The sequence below is a fragment of the Pleuronectes platessa genome, chromosome 11, assembly GCF_947347685.1.
Source record: "Pleuronectes platessa chromosome 11, fPlePla1.1, whole genome shotgun sequence".
Lineage (NCBI taxonomy): Eukaryota > Metazoa > Chordata > Actinopteri > Pleuronectiformes > Pleuronectidae > Pleuronectes > Pleuronectes platessa.
In genome coordinates this window covers 7,030,799-7,048,587 of record NC_070636.1, presented here as the reverse complement: position 1 = coordinate 7,048,587, position 17,789 = coordinate 7,030,799, and the positions used below count along the sequence as shown (strand labels likewise).

Below are 17,789 nucleotides of genomic sequence, written 5' to 3'. Positions count from 1 at the left end.
CTGAACTCTCCCTCTTGCCTTCCTTGCTGAACCCGTTCCCTGACACACATGCACACACGCACACACAAACACACAAACACACACACACACTTTTTATGGCTGTGACTGCAGGCCACCCACACTTAACACTGTGGCAGCTTTCCTTAAAGCAAGGTGCTCTGAAATCTCAGCCCCAACAGAAAATGGTGTGCGGTGGCAATGGCGACAAACACACACACACACACACATCCACGCACCCACACGCACCCACACAGGGACATGAAAAGTAAGCCGCCATGGTGGGCTTAGTGGTTACAAGGCTGCAGGAGCTGTGAAATTGGAGAACAGCTATTTAGACCTCAGAGTAACCTCTTAATGTTAATTGCCTCAGTAAAAAAAAATATATGTCCGTAAATCACCCAATGAGCACGGAAAAAACCGGATATGCAAAAAGCCAACGTGAGAGGAATCGGTGAATAAATATCAAGCACAACACATAAAGTCAGAATCCTAAATGTGCTCTGATGCGTTTCTTCCCGGAGATGTCCTTCTCTGCCCTCGGGGAGACAGGACAACACGGTTATTTAATGGATGAAACACAAACACGCGGCCAGATCAAAGATGGTATTGATAATCTCCCCCCACTAGCTTTGGAGCCGCTCAATATGTTCAGTTACAAACACCGAGGCCGATATCCTTAAAAGAGGATTGACCGCAAAACGTAAAAACAGCCGGTCTATAAATAATTAGAGCCCGAGATGAGGGGCCTCAATTTGTTGTCCGTGGAGCACCGGTCGCCAATCGACGCCTTTCTCAAGCTCAAACACATCACAGTGTGCCAGTCACTGAGAATGAGAGGTGTGTGTGAACGTGTGTGTGTGTGTGTGTGTGTGTGTGTGTGTGTGTGTGTGTGTGCAACCGACTGCTGGTTAAATTACAGGGTGTGATGGGCTCTGTGCTCCCCGATAGCGCTGGACGTAATGGCCCCTGTGGCTGCCGAGCATTACAAGCCGAGGTGGCTCCATCATCTGCTGTGCCCCGGTCCTTAAACCCCCCCCCCCACACTCAATCTGGCATTTCACCATATAACAATAACACCACATCCACCGCGCTGGACCACTCTTACTACCCCACTGAACCTTTTGGCCCACGCCGACTCCCCGTCCACTCCTCCAGCACACGGCTCACCATATATCAGCTTCATACTCTCCTGACACCTATTTGCTGCCGTCGTCAGATCCCGCACCCCCGATCATTATCCCGGGCCCACTCCATTCACCCCCCCCCCCCCCCCCCCCCCCCCCGCTTCTTTCCACCCACCAAAAACCAGCCCCCTCGCCCGGGCTGCTGGTGGACCCCATTGATGAATGACATCATCAGCGTGTGACATGAGTTATAGAGCCGGGTCACAAGGTGGCCGGGGTTTGCAAACCTATTCCATGCTAATGACTCCCAGGAAATCACAGGCCATTGGCTGTTTACCCCCGGTGCCATGGCAACACAAAAGGAATAGCTAATGATGATTGGTGTGATGCAGGACCAGCTCCACTCCCGCTCATGGATCGGATTTTTTTTTAGATCATCTGCATATTTACTGTTCATATGGTAAAGGTGTTTATGCATTTGACACACGCTGCACCTAATAAAAGTGTCAATACCTATACAGTCGTAATTCTATACAATTATTGTGTTGTTTTTTTTCCACGCTTTTCATGTGGCGCCAGCATTTGATGGTCTTTACTGGGAGTTTGTGACCAGAGGAAAAAAAGCATTTCCTTTCATATTTGCCTCGCTCGCATTGATTGGAATCTTATTTGTTTTTAATCAAAGTGACTGGAGGGTGATGATACTATTCACTGTCAGAAGTAACTGCAATCAAATATAGGAATGACATTTTAATATGGATTCTGCATTGAGCTGGGGGTGAGATTGGCACATTCTAAATATCAAGTTGCCGTCGTTATTAACGTTGCAATCGGCTCCTTTGACAAATGACAAATGAGATTGAATGCACATCGGCATTACCGGGAGATCAAACAGATATGACAAATAAATCCAGTTGGGAGTTTTTCCGAATCCATCACGAGTGTTTACTCTGCGCTGAGCAATATCTGACTTTTAGCTGCAGTTCTCTGACAGATTTTGGTGATTTAAATGGATACGGTTAATTACTTCTGTCTCCAGACATCAAATAGACTGACAATTGTCAATTAAAATAAAAAAGAAGTGCTTCAAATTTCCGGCGGTGATGAAAGAATCAAATTTTCAAATCCATCACAAAAAAAACCCGGCAAAGAATTACTCGTCTCGAAATTACAATAATGAACTGGCTGCGTCCGAAAAAAAAAGTTCCATTATTGTTTTCATATTTATCTCGATTTATCTCCATCAACTACATCTCTATCTCCACTGCTCTCTCTCTCTCTCTCTTTCCTCTCATCCCTCTCTCTCAGTCACTCTCAGGTTTTTTGGGTGTTTGTTTAATTTTACCAGAAACTACACCGCTTCCTGGGAACCGTCTGCAAACAAGCAAGAATACCACATGACTCAACCCTGCTACTCCACATTTCTCTCTCTCTCACACACACACACACACACACAAACACACACTTACACACACTTACACACGCACGCACAGATACAGCCAACTTATAAACAGAACTCACATGATGCCAACCTATAAACCGCACGCACTGCATGCCAGCCCCTGATAACAGCAAATGGAAGTACATCCGTATCTACACCTCGCACAATCTGCATTCAGAACATACCACTACTCAGTCAAATCAGGACTCCAGAGCTTCCTCAGAGTGTAAAGGCGTTCAGCAGACGGCCCTATTGACAGTAAAACAGTGATGATTGCAAATACAAGGCGCGCTGGCGAGGCCCGCGGCATCTTTAATAGAGCAAGAGGGCCCCCGGTCTGTCTGTCTGCCTCCTGACTGACTGACTGGCTGGCTGGCCGGTCGGTTGGCAGTGCATCAGTACTACTACTGCTGCTGCTGCTGCTGCTGCCACGGCCCCCCACAACAATCGTTGGCTGGGCTCCTGTAGCCAGCTCCTGGACCCCGGCCAGCAGCCTGTTTGCTCTACACCATTAATTTATGTTCACTGGAGATGGTGCAAGGTTGTAGAGAAGCTCTACGGCATAACCGCTCTGCTCCTCTGCCAAGCTACAGTAACGGTAAAGCGAATGAGGGGAGTCGGGAGGAAGGTGGGAGGGATGAGCGGGGGGGGGCTGAGGGTGAGGAAGTAGCCCTGGAGGATATGCGAGATATAGGCATCTGATTGTACCGAGCTCCATGAGGCTAAATAGCAATCACTCCCACACAATCCCAATGCACCTCCAGACTTAGAGGATCGACCAACGAGAGGAGAGGGGGCTGCTTTTTTAGGAGAACGTTTACGAATGAAATCATGCATAATGAATTGGCGATGAAAAGATATCGCTTTCATCCAATAAAGAAAAACAAAAAGCTGTTGATTATCTGCGTAGAAATCTGCAGAATTCCCCCAAACAAGGATCGACTGAGCTCAACCCATCGTGTTAGCCAGCAGTTGAGGACCTGGTCTCATGTGCGGCCTGCAGCCACAGAGATGTGCCTATTTAATCGTCAGATCGAGTTCATGGCTTCTCTCTCCACCACACGGCTGCCCCTCTGCTTTCAAGAGGAAGAATAAGATCCCTCCATCCTTACAGCAGGGGCCTGCTCTCTCTCTCTCTCTCTCTCTCTCTCTCTCTCTCTCTCCTTCTCCCGCCATACTCCTCGCGGCCCCCAGCAGCGATCCTTCTCTCGACTGTACACGGCTCTAACCCGCCTGGCCTCGTCTCATATCCTCTCCACTCCACCTCTCCTCCTCTCCTCTCGTCTCATCCCGTCCCCCTCTTTCAAAGTTTCCGCTCGAGCTTTAAGCCAGGTCCTAGAGGGCAGGAATTTGGCCTGGTTTTTCAGACCAGTCTTTTGGCTTTGTTGTGGTAACTGCCTGCTCAGGGGCACCCAGCTCTGCTCTGCTCTGCTCCCCGGCTCGCCTGATGTCAACACACAGCCATGCTCACCGCTCGCTCTCCAGAAATCCTTTAAAACATCTTGTAGCAGTGACTACAGCTGAGCCAAAGGATCCTGCTCCTACAAAGGGTTTTGTTCCCTATCAAATTTCAACAAGCTTCTTTTTTTTTTACATAATTCTCTAGGATTGAATCTCCTGTTGGTTTGTCCTCTATGCTGTTGCATGCTGGGACTGAGATAATTGGTCCTTGCCTTCATGAGGGACCTTCAGGGCCTGTAAGCAGATCATTAGGGACCTGTTGGCCTCGTCAAAGCAGAAAATCCAGCCACTTTGCTTGCATGGGAAAAAGCTCATATCCACAACACTTATCACTGTTGTCAGTCATTATGTTAGGGAGAGCACACGCTATAGCTGGAGTGAAGTGAATGAACTAATACTCTGAATAAACATCAGCACTGGTTTAAATGACATATGTACACATTGTAAAACAAAAAAGGAAATGATTTTCTACATAAATGTCTGCACACACGTTGTTGTACTATCTTAGTGAAGACACCCCCTAGCAAAAATGTCTTAGGTCTTAAACTTAAAAAGATCCTCACAAAAATATATATATATGTTTTATACTTTTAATTTTAACTTCCTATTATTTCCAATTTGGAAAAAAAGTCTCTGTAATTCCAAAATGATTTCACCAGAACTGGAGAAAAAAAACTTTGTTTTGAAGCTTCATATGTACTTAAATAACTATAAGTGTTCTACATCAAATATATTTACGCTGTAGACACCTTGGAGGTACACTGAAGCTTACGAGCCACTCCAAAGAAGTGCTGGGAAAGCACAGGGGACCAATGGGAAAAACAGTGAAGCACTCACAACCTCGAGCCTGATGATAAAGTCTGTTGGGAAAAGGACTTAATATTAACATACAGGGTCTCTTTAGGTTTATCCTCTGTCTCCATTGTGTTCTGTAGACTTTGTTTAACTTCCTAAGTCACAGTAAAGTGGGGCTGATCTTCAATTGAAATGGTAACAGATTAATTTGCGGAGAGACGGACAGACAGGACGCAGAAAGAGAGAGAGAGAGAGGGAGAGAGAGAGAAAAAAAAGGGGGGTTTGTTCGCTCTTCAAATAGGAGCTTCTGAGAGTTTCCACTTGACGGTTCTCCCTTTCATTGTGCATTAACTTAATGAGCATAAGTATTCAAATACACAACCAGGACCTCTCTTTGCGCTCTCCCTCTCTCTTTCTAGTCTCTCGCCCTCCGCCTCTTTGAGACTCGGCGTTCTCCAGAGAAAGGCCAGTGCGTTCTAATAGCCAGCCTGTAGGCACGACAACAAGAGCACAACCACTTACAGAGGACAAACAAGAACCCCCCCCCCCCCGGGGGCCGGCTACGGAATGTCAAGCCAATTTGGGAGATATCATAGGACATTTGTTATGTCAATTTTTTGTTTTCAGGTCAAAAAATCAAAGGCAAAACATGTTGGGCAACATTTGTCCATTACAGTGCAGGCAGGAACACCAACCCCCCCCCCCCCCCTTCTCCTCCCCCGCAAGAAAACAGCTGCAGGCGACACTTCCTGTTTGCTAATGATGCTAAATGTGTTCAAGTCAACCATGTCAAATTTTCTCTCCCTCTGAATGGACAGCTGGGGTGGAAGGAAAGGTTTTGCTCTCGTCTCTGTCAGCGTCTCCCTCTTTTTTTGGTCTCCTTCCTCCGCTGGTGAGAGACGCTCTCAGGCCCCTGACAGACAGACAGACACTTCAGATCACGTCCCTGTCAGTGAGACAGGGGAGCAGGGCTGACGGTAACCATAGGTGCATTCATGTGAGATCACAAGTGCTTCCATGGAACAAAGCCAGCCGAACCCTGATCAGTCAGCACCCGTCCCTACCTGTTGTGTCTGTTCTCTTTTTTTTTAACTGAATGCCGTTTTTTTTGCTGCCTTTCAGGAGAGCACGTCTTCCGAGCCCTCTTTTCATCTACAGGGGCGGACGAGTCAAGCAGACATCTCCTGTCATTGCTCAACACCCAGGGGCGGCTGGCTGCATGGGACGGTGTGGACTGACAAATGCCCCGAGGATCTTTCACTTTCCTAATGTTGCTCAAAGGGGAGACGACATGTGATGGGAGTTAAGACGCCTTTATGAGGTGCCGCCGCCACAGAGGAGAGAAGAGAAGAGAAGAGAAGAAAAGAGAAGAGAAAATATAGCTTTTAGGCCTGGTTAATAGCAGCCAATCTTTAAGTGCATTCTTGCATCCTCTCTCCTGCTCCCTCTCTCCTTGTAGTGCTCTTAGGCTCAATCCTGCCCGGGGGCCGAGGTGACCTTTGACCTGGCTGGCCTGCCTAGCTACAGCCCTCTCGTTTGTTAGGGGCTTTATCCACTGACAAAGCAGGCAGGAAGTTGGCAGCCACCCAGCAGCCCCATGGGAGGATGACCATCAGCTAGCTCAGCTTACCGCTTATTACAGGATGGTGGGGAGCATGTGTGTGTTGGTGTGTGTGTGTTGTGTGTGTGCTCGCATATACTGTATGTGTGCATGCATGTGTGTTTATAAACACAATTGTGTGTTGAGTGTTTCGGCCTCAGCGGCGTACTCGTGTTTACGTGTGTGCAAGAGCGACAAAGTCAAACATGTGGCTGACCTTTTCTTTTTTTTTAACTTTTTTTTGTGCTGACAATTTTTGTACTTCTCTAGTTAATGACACGCAAAGAATAAGCCTGGAAGCTGCAAACGTCCCTGTCTGCGAGTTAACCCGATCAGCTACGCATGTTAGCAACAATCAGGCAACCTTCCAGCCGCTGGACTCAGGGGACCCCAGCACACTTCACTCTCTCTCTCTCTCTCTCTCTCTCTCTCTCTCTCTCTTCCCCTCTTTCCCTCCTCCTCCTCCTCCCTGCAGCCTGCTCATCAGAGCGCTCAGAGCAGCTCACTAAAACATTAGATCATAAGACACTCCAGTTTCACTCTCGCCACTCCATAAAAGTCAGGTAATTCATACTTCATTTATATACCTTCCCATTAATAAAGCTGATGAACTTTTACTCCTTAAATCTAATGGGCCATTTTGCCGTGACTGCCAGCGCTTGTCGTTTTTCTCGGTCTCTCTCCGGCTGCCTCTCCTCTTCCCGCCGCTCCACGAGTGCTAAAGCTGATCCGGAGTCGCACTGGCCGCTGCTCACGTACAACGGTTTTATGGGTGACAGGAGAGGATTTGGGAGATTTTTGAGGCTTCTGACCAACCTCCGGCGCAGACGAGCGGTGACACGTACCGTATGGTGGATGGATTTGTTGTCGGTGGTGCTCTCTCTCCCTCTCTCTTTCCCTGTTTCCCTCTACCTCACTCTATCTGGGTGCATCGCAAGGTCATTGACCTCCGGGCCTAAAGCAAGGCCTGATGGCTCCCTGGCTCGGAGGCTGTTGACAAGCGTCTGTGTTCTTTTCAACAACTCGTTGAACAACCCCCCCACTCCTTCCCTTCGCAGGAATGTAACACAACCGCTCACTGAGGTAACCCAAGTCCCTCCCCTCTCCCATCCTTCATTTACAGAAAGAGAAAGAGACAAGCAGGGAGAAAGAGAGCGAGAGCAAGACCAACTGGGGGTGTTAGACAGCTGTCCACCCCGTCTCCCCATCTAACTCTTGCTCCCTCTCCATTTCTCGTCCCCTCTTTAGATTAGCTTCTAGCCCAGTGCCTTTGGAATAATTAATGATGCAATTGAGCCAGGGAGAGGACTCTGACCAGCGGGGGCTGTTCCTGAATGCCTGGGTAGCCGTTTTATGGGGGACCGGAAAATAGAAAAGAGAGAAAGACACAGAGAGACAGATAGGCAGAGGAAGAGAAAGACATAAAACAGTCAAGACAGTGAGAGAAAGAGATTGTTAATAGTCTGTTCTCCAACAAGCCTTAAACCAGTCTTCCTCTCTGTTTTCGACCCTCTAGTCTAATCCTCCATCCCCATCCCCCTCTCCTCTCCTCTCCTCCATCCTGATGGCGGGATTGGGGGGCCTGACCTGTCTGGTGATTGATGGTAATGTCTCAGGAAGTCATTTTCCCCAACAGCACCCCGCCGCCTTTCACCAAGCCTGGTGCAGAGGTGAACCCATCACAAGGGCACGTTTAACTCTTTGCTCACTCGCCGCCCAGGTCTCCCCCGTGCATTCTCTCTCTCTCACACCCACATCCCCTCACCAGCTTCTCCCTCTGCACTGCAGAGTGTATCGGGGTGAGAAAGCTGATCACGCTGCAGATAAAATCTTCTCAGAATAAGCAGGATTAAATAAAGAAATAGGGTTTTCTGACAAAAAAACTAAACAAAAACTCAGGCCATCTTGAAGTGGATCCGCCAAGTGGCCCCTAATTCAGGTTGCTGGGGATGGATCCCCACGACTCCATTACTGTCAGCGCTTACCACCTCCATTATGGCAATTAGGACGTGGTTCCAACACTAGGAATGCTTTGCTATGCTCTGAAATTGCTAACATCTGCTCCATGTGTCAGAGATAGAGTTGTCTTTTCGTAAACACAAATCTTTTGTACAGTCGCTCTCTCTCTCCTCCTGCTTCTTCAACACTGCTCTGCACATTTATTTTCTTAATTCGATTCAAACTGTGCCTTAAAGAGATCCCTCTCTGTTTGAGTCCAAATAACCGAAAATGATCCGTGAAGAGTCTTGCGGTTCCCGTTTTCAATAGGCTTCATTAGTTTTTAATATCTAGCCAAGGAAAGGAGGGGGAAATAGCATGAAGATAATCAATGGAAAGGGGCTGGTAGCCTATTAATCTCCCCCAAAGGATTGTGGGTTAATACACGCTCTTGCATAGGCAAACATGGCTGTGTGGTGAGCACATCTGTCTGCCTGGATGGGCTACTTAATGAAACAGCCAGCGTTTGGCTGCTGAGATGGATGTCGTTCCCCAAGTGAAAAATGAGTTGCCTCTCCCACTATGCCGCGGCAGAGCCACACATGATAGGGCTCCATTCAATTCCCCGGAGACCCGACTGTGTCCCTGTGTGAGAGCAACTTAAACAATGAGGGTGCCGGGCAGGACAAGCAACGCATGGCCACCGGAGCACGTCCTCATGGAGATCATATCAGGGGATCCTAATGTGAACAAGGCTCTGACCTATCTGGGAATGAGAGAAGTAAGAAAGACGAGAAGAGACGCAGTACAGTAGATAAAGAGGAACAAGGGGTGGGAGAGAAAGGAAGGCTGAGCCGCCTGGGATCGATAAGCAGGCTCAAAGTGTCTGAGTGACAGTGTTTGTGTGTGAATAGCAGATTTGTGTGTGCATGCATGTGCAAGCATTCTCGCATCTCTGCCAGGACTTGTATGTATGTTTGTGTATGTTTGTGTATTTGTGTGTGTGTGTGCGTGTGTGTGCGCGCACTTGTACATGTGTGTGTCAGACAGTGTCAGAGGTGACCCCTGGTCAGGGAGTCCTGTAACAGGAGCTCACCTCCGGTTCAGCGAGCTCTCCTCTCAGTGTGCTAAACAGCCACCTGAAGACAGGATTAGCCATTGTGACCCGGCCCCAGAGGTAACCGAGATACACCTCCGGGGGCAGACATGAAACACAAACTGTCACGTGTTGCAGGCACACAGCCAGGTGGGGAGAGACGGGTTCAGAGGGAGATAGAGGTTTAAAAAAAAAAAAAAAACTTAAAATGGAAACAGGAAGAAGGACAGGTGGTGGCGGGGATTGTAAGTGCAAACAGGACACCTATAAGAGGATGAATGTTAGTCGGCTACTGTATAATGACAAACAAGCTAAGGTGAAGGTGTTTGTTGTTTACCGTCTCGTAGGACAAACAAAGCATCAGAGCGTAAGAGGATTGGGCGACCTAACCCGGTACCTTAGGGCAACTTAGATTTGTGTCTGTGCGGGAAATTGATGCCTGTCAGCCTGTCTATGACTCAACTCTGACAGCACGTATGCATGTGCGTGTCTGTGTGCACATACATGCAATGCGTGCTGCGCTGTGACAAATGAGCGGTGCTTAATTTGTGACTGATTATGCGGGCTGCGGGTGCCCTAAACCCCTTTGAACTAGTAATTGCCGCTGGTTTCAGTAATGAACATTAAGGAGGATTCAGAACCGTGTGGCTAATTACACATTTGCCCCCCTTTTTCATTTCTTCATCTTCATGCCGGATGAAAAAAAAAAGAGAGGGAAAGGAGGAGGAGCAGGAGCGGTGGTGGAGGAGGTTCTGGGTTGGGAGGCATACACTGCTGTTGTCGCCCTCTTTATCTAAATAATTGTACAAGCTGGTTTATGGGCTTTAGAGAGGTGCTTTGTATGTCAGTCGCTGCAGCCCGGGGGATTTGGGGGACTGGCTTTCCCCCACAATCAATATTCAGAGAGATTCACATCTGGAGCCAAGGCCTGCTCTGCTTAGATTTGGATTTATACATTTATTTATTTCTTTATTTGATTTTCTTTCTTTGGCTCTCTTCTTCCTCTTTCCATCTGTTTGTTCTTATCGGCTTTTTTTTGATACAGCGGTTGGTATCTATCACACATGCTTATATATAGATAGCTTTACATGATCTTCAGGGTAATGCGGCTGCAGAGAAAATAAGAGCTCTGACATGAACTGGGTCTACTCTATCTGCACAACAGACCCTGACAACACATGGCTCAATATATATGCTAGGCAGAGCTGCTTTGGCAATGGAGCATTCTGGGTAAATGGCTGCGGTGCAGGGAGGGTCCACCGAGGCTAGTGGAGGGGGAAGAGCCGGGTAAAGCAGTAACAAATTGACCCGCTCAGCCTCAGGCTTTGATGTGGACTGGGCTCTCTCTTAAAAACCAGTCCATATGTTCAGAGAGGGAAAAGAGAGGATATCAATAGAGGGGGAAAAAATGAAAAGGTGAGGAAGTGGGGGGAAGAGGTGAGAACAAGAGACATGGCTCCCAGTTATAAGGACCCCACTGTGCAGGAATCCCACTGCCTGCCCCTGGACTGAGCGCTGGGCAAAACAAAAGCATGCATTGGAGAAGAGCGAGGGAGGGGAGCGGAAAAAAAAGAATCACACAAAATGGCAGGAGTGGGATTTGATGCAGCCAGAGTCCCATGACAAACCAAACAGTGCAACACACGGTCTGTTTTTGATTTCTACTCAGTGCCTCCATCGCTCCACCTTTCCTCTTCCCCCTGCCTCCCTCCCTCCTTCGGCCTGGTTTGCCGTTTCAATGCTTGTGCTGCTCCGTTTCCCCCTTTTGCATTTTCTCCCCTCGGTGTGATATGAATATCAAAGCAACGCCGGGGCAGCTCGGAGGCCTGCAGCCGAATCTCATTGGCCTCCGTGGTCCCCGGCATGCCGCAGCAGCAGCAGCCACCGTTCTCGCAGCTCTCGCCACAACCCCGCAATCAACCCGTGGGGAGCTGAGGCTAGCCTGCAGGGCGGTACCCCTGGAAGGGTAAGGGGGTAATTTGAGGAAACTAGCTCTAAGATGTGAAACCAAAATCCTCTTATACATTTTGTTATGAGTAAGATAACCCTGGAAGTGTAGAAAAGGGGAGAATGGCACCGAATCTGCCACCACCATCTTAATAACCCTGCTTTTCCACCAGGGGCATGTATGCTATCACAGACTACCTTGTGGAGTCCCTGATTGCACATGACGTCATTCAGCCCTATTTCCCTCAGAGTCAGCTCAGGCGGGTCCCAGCCAGCGGATCAATGTTATGACTACAGCAGTGGATTGCGCCGCTGTGCCGCGCTGGGGCCTATTCTCAGTGGAGCGTAGGGCCTTTAAGAAGTCTCCTCAGCTCTGTGCATGTGTGTTCTAGGGAGGGTCTCTCCTCTCAGAGCTGTTAGTGTATAAATCCCGCTGCCCTCCACGGGCCCAGCTCTGTTTGTACTCTGCTGCGGTCAGGGTATGTGCCGTCACCTCTTCAGGGGCCACTGAAACTCCTGCTGCGGCGTCCATGTGGACACCCCCGCACTCAAACCTCATTTAAATAAATGCCCATTGCATAAAAATTGGGAAATCACTCCTTTATTTCCTCTAATTTGTTGTTGTCTTACTGGAGAATATGATGCCGGCTGCTGTTTCTTTTTTCCCCTCTTTGGCAAACACCGTGCACAGAGCTTAATCACCTCCATGCAGTGGGGAGCGTGTCGTAAACAGTCCCTTTGCGAAAGCACTCATTTCTGCTACTTCATTTAACAACCTGCATTAAGATGCAAACAGCAGGGATGAAAATTAAGACTGAGGGAGGGAAGGGGAAGAGAGCGCTAGGTGCAAGGAGGAGCAGCGGTGGGGTTACACAGTTATCCCTGCATTTCCATACGCACAATAACACGATGCTCATTTGGAGCATAAGCGAGCCCACAGGAGCGGAAAGGAGTTAAAACAAGAGCTGTGAACGAGCCTCCTCCTCCTCACCAGCTTGTCTCAGCGTCTGAAAGGTTAATGTGCCAAGCTTTATATATAAACCACGTTGGCTGTGAAGTGGAAACTACGACAGATCTGGACCAGGGGGCAAAGTGTGAAGGTCTGAAGACGGAGCGTGAAACATATTAGGGTTTATTGTGTTCTAATGTAGCACTGAAGCTCCGGAGAGGCTACCCACATGCACCGCACACCGTAAACAAGGCCTGTGCGAGTTCAGAGTTGCGACACGCCAACAGAAGGCGATGAGACGAGGAGTTGATGCGGCCTGTCATATAATTATACAGCCTGGGAAAATGGGAAGTCACTGGACCCCCCCTTTATTAACTTACATTCGTTTTTTTCCACGCTCTCCCCCAATAAAAAGCCTCTTGTTGACACGTAGGGGCAATTTGTTAATGAGGAAGGTGAAATAAAAGTGAGATGAAGAATCTGCTCGAGATATATTCCAGAAGGTTTATGTTTGAGTGTGAGGTCCGTCCGTGTCGGGGGCAGCTCCTCTTTGGGAGAGCAGATGGCAGACTGGGGAGGCTTGTGTCTCTTCCCCAGGGCGGCTGAGCAAGCCAACGCTACAACACAGCCGACAAGACAATAGCTAGACACCAAACCTCACCCCCCCCCACCCCTCCTTAGATCTCCTCCGCAGTCATTATCAGTGACTTTCAATGACTCCTGTGCTTAACATGGCCAAACTATCCTGTCATATTGTCACTTAGATCTGTTTTGCAAACACACACACACACGCACAAAGCGAGGGGGCTATTGTCCCCGAAACGCAACATGATGACTCCTTCTTCTTCTTCTCCTCCTCCTGAGAGTCACACATTTGGTCAGCGGCGGTGAACCAAACTGTCGCCCGGGTTGCCACGGGTGAGTGGAGAGCTGACTTTTGGGCTCCGAGGCAAACGAGCACATGACAGATTAGTGTGTGGGCCTCCTCCAGGCTTCCACCTCTGTGACCCTTAGGAGCCCCCTCTTTACCCCCTCCCCACCCTTGCTCTTACCCCCCCCCTCACTCGCAGCCTCCTCCTTTGTCTCAACCGCCTCTTCATCAAAATTCACACAACAACCCAAAGGAGGCGAAAAGCAAACAGGCTTTGAATGTGCAACACTGAAAACAAAGACCCAAGCAACTTCTCTTAGGATTTTTTCCGACTTTTAAAAAAGTTTATTTCACAACACCACCATTGCGAAATCCAAATAAATCAAAAAATATAATGAGACTACATGACTAGAGTTAAGCTAAATTTTTCAAAAGTACTGTGCCATTCTGGAAAGATGAGCAATATGGAATAAACAGCTCCGAGCAGTAGCGACGTAACAGGAGGAAGGGCCCTGGTATTTCAAACTGTTTGCAGATGTGTGTCTCTCCACCAGTTAAATGCTGCTTGTACTGGAACAACACACACGGATTAGAAGGACTAGAGGAGCTTAAACAAAACTGAGGGACACTACGGGGCCGCCTGTTTAGTCTACACAAACAACATGCCCTCTCCTTTTTGCGAAGGGGATCGACTTGTACACTTGTTTATCGTACGCGACAAACATCCGTTGTCAGGGTTCGGCCTCGCCCGGGCCCATGTCTCATGAATGACCCTAGTTGGCTCTTTTATGTGCGTCTATAAAGGGCGGTCGAGAGAGCAGCTCCCATAGGAGGGCTCGACCTGACGATGACACCCTGTTGTCATGGAGACTAATGCTATGTTGGGCTTGGATTGGGAGCGAGTGTGTGTGTGTGTGTGTGTGGGGGGGGGGGGGGGGGCGGAGGGGTGGGGTGGGGGGAGTTGCTAGTGTATCTAATGATGTTTGCAGCACAATGCACTCTTCTCCACGCAAAGTGGGATGTGCCCCTCGCTCAGGCTACCACCTGCATTAACAGCTTTCACGAGGCCACGGGAATAATTTTCATTTAATCAGATCACTCAAGAAATATTGTAAAAAAAAAAAAAGTTACAAAATGAATAACTAGTGCGTATTTAAAAACCAGAAACCCCGGCATAAGCATTTCTTATCTGGACATATAGTTCCACTGCTCCACAGTCCAAATGACCGAGGGGTGTATCACTTCCCCTTTCAAGGAGCCCAGGGGACCAATACACCTGGCTTAGCAGCTTAACAGCATTTCCCCAAACACCCAAGCCAAAGGGTGGACCGGCACAAAAATCTGAGACGCTTGATGCTTGAGAGGGCTACCTACTTACTCGTCTGACTGACCACTCTCCCTCTCGCTCTCTATGCCCCCGATTCCCCCCCCCCCCCCCCCCCCCCCCCCATTCGGGCTCACACAAACACGCGTGTGCTCCCAACTGGGCCCAGTTTGCTCCCGAGGTCCCTTATTTATTTTCATAGGTGTTTGAGGGTTTACACTAGTCAAAAGACTAGGCCAGGGCCCAGAGTGGTATCTTTGTATCTGAGTGCTTCCTGTTTTCATTGCGAAGCCGACCCTTGTCTTTACAGGGGTGAGTAAGGGCTGGCGGGGGGGCTGGCAGGGGGCGAGAGGGGAAGGAAGGCCGGGGGCACCGAGGGGCTAATTGTAGATTTTCAAGTTTGCTTTTGACAAACAAGAGCCCATCACCTTTTGCAACAATTAGAAAAAGAAAAAAAAATCCCATCACTGCCTCTTGATATCTCTCTCTCTTCATCCCCCTCATCATTTCCTTCCTGCTATCTTCCATTGCCTCTATCTTCCTATCCATCTCTCACTTCCTCCCCCCCCGAACTCTGCAGCCCGACGCGATTTAAAGCGCAGCAGAACATTTTTACCTCTAACAGTGAAGTTTACCTTTCTGATAACATAATCTCCCTGTCGTATTGAAAAGCTTATACCAACACTCTGGGATTTCCCTTCCACTAATGTGGCTGGAAGACATCCAGAAACTCATGGAGACAGAGGGAGGGAGGGGGTATTAGAGAGAGAGAGAGCGAGAGAAGGAGGGAGTGGAGAGACGGTCTGACCCTTCACTGCCAGCTAAAACCAGCTGATCTGCCCAGCCGCTTGGCATATGGGGCATCTGAGGCTGCCAGATCACATGCTCTCTAGTGCACGGGGCATATGGCCTCAATATAAGATAAGTCAGAGTTCTCGCCGCCTCTTCACGGAGTAACTGTGGAGTTTGCCACATGTTTATAGCACCATCGACTCTAAATATGTCCCGTTGGAATAGTGGAGTTTATGGTTAATATGAGTTGAAATAACTTTTCTACGTGCATGTGACTGTCCTGAGGAAAACCTTCCTGCGAGTTCTCTCAAGAGGGTGTGAGGTCGGGTGTGAGGCGAGGGGGGGGGGGGGGGGGGGGGGAGGCTGGGGGGGGGTTAGCGGGGGAGAGGGCAATTTTGTTATACTGAATCCAAAAGCCAACAGTTGTTACTATTGGCCCTTGTTGTTTTTCGGCGTCTGAAGGGGGGGTCCTATCCTTTTGAGCTTTTCAGGGGACGCGACAATGGCTGGATGTTGAGAACATATGTAGGGAGACCCCCGTGGCTCGTGGAAGAGGAGCTCCATGCTGGCCCCGCCGGTTTGAGAAAATGCGAGGCCGCTCCTTTCACTCCTCACCTCTCAGTTAATGAATGCGTGAATGGCAGAATGCCGCTATAGGCCATTCAGGGGCCAAAGTCCCCAAGAATTCATCCTAACACAAATGCATCCAGCACTGGCAAATACATTTGCTTAACAAATTAAAAGAAAGGAGAATGGCTAATGGGCGCGTGAGTGTGTGTGTGTGTGTGTGTGTGTGTGTGCGGGCATGCTTGTGTGTGAGCGAGCGAGAGAGAGAGTTTATGGGTGGGAGAGAACTGGATGGTGAGAAGAAGAGAAGGGGGATAATTCAATTAGTCCTCTTCCTCAGTGGAGAAATGAAGGCAGGTTAAAAGGGAGGGATTATTATTTGTACAAGACTGGCCAGGGCTTTGCACAAAAGAAACAAATAAAGATTGGAGAGAACATCTATAAGCAGGGGATGTGATAAAGGAGAGGGTCAGAGAAAAGGAGGGCCTTGAAAGCTCCTCTCCTTCTAAATTAACCAGCGCTCCGAAAAAACGTGCCTGTGTGCCCGACATTCTGCTTCCCCCACAGCTCCTCCTTTTCCTTTCCACTCTTTCAATTCAATTTTAAAACAATTCAAAAGAAAATTGCTGGCCACTCTTCCACACGCTCTGTATGCGTCATTCTCTCTCATTTTTTGGAGAGCCTTTGCAGAGCTGCAGCTTTGTGAGGCTTTCACCAGAGGAGAGTCCCAATCACGAGGAAAACTTCCACTGTAAACTGACATAAGGTGTGTTTATGTGCACGCGAATATGAACGTGCACTAAATGCCACTCAAATAAACCATTTCGGCTTTATTGTTTGTTCCCTTTATACACAAACAAGGTATTCCACTGCGAGCTCGGTGGAGGAAAAAGACCTAAAGCAGAGAGAGAGAGAGAATCGAAACTCTCCCGCCGTCAGCCTCTGAAAGAAGCTTGTGTGTGTGTGTGTGTGTGTGTGTGTGTGTGTGTGTGTGTGTGTGTGTGTGTGTACGCTTTTTGGTGAGAGGTCTCCAGTCAGGGAGCGGTGGAGCTGTGAACAGCTGTGAAGTCATTTTGATAATGATGAGAATAATAAGCAAGCAGACTGGCGTGGTGGAGCCGCTAAGGCCTGCGAGGCTCAGGGCTTTGCTATTGCAGCTTCACTGCTCCTGAATAGATAAAAGTGATTAAAGCACTCCTGATTATCCCGGACCAATATGTAATGGATTTACAGCCCTTTCAATTAGGCCGTATTTGCTGGCCACTCATTATTTGGGCTTTTGGTTAGATAATCAGGGTACAGGGGCTTTGGGAAGGGGAGTGGGCCCTGTTTGGTGGCGTGGGGAGGGGTGCAGGGGGCACAGGGGGCTCCTGACCTTCTTAAATGTGTGGATGGACCCATACAGCTGGAGCTCTGAACTAAGTCTCCCATCCCCTCCACTCTCTCTCTCTCTCTCTCTCTCTCCTTCTACTTCTCCCTCCCCCCCCTGCACTGTCCCTCCATCTCTGGGACAGGGAGCCACGTGCTCCGAGAGCAGCTTATGTGTCCCGGTGTGGCCACCTCCTCCTGAAATCTGACCTGCATTGCAAAATCAATACAGACTGATGTTCTGATAATGTCCTGACAATAGAGCAGGGTGGTGGTGGTGGTGTTGGTAGGGGGGGGGGGGGGGGGGCATGTGGTCCACCCCCGCTTCAACACTTGACAGAAACACAGAAAAGTGGACTGACACAAACTGAAAACAGCAAAGCAAAGGGTATTTTGTGTTTGTTTGATTTACTGCAGCATCTGAATATATCAAATCCAATGTGGTAGAGGTTGTGTGACTGCACTGTTTGGAGTTTCCTCTCAGCTGCAAAGATCTATTCTAGTAGCACGCACCAT

General features: G+C 48.8%; 1 protein-coding gene across 5 annotated transcripts in view; it reads right to left on the bottom strand.

The window, feature by feature from the left end:
- Positions 1-17,789, bottom strand: part of meis2a (Meis homeobox 2a) — an 81,209-nt gene that overhangs the window by 28,216 nt on the left and 35,204 nt on the right. The window lies entirely within an intron of this gene.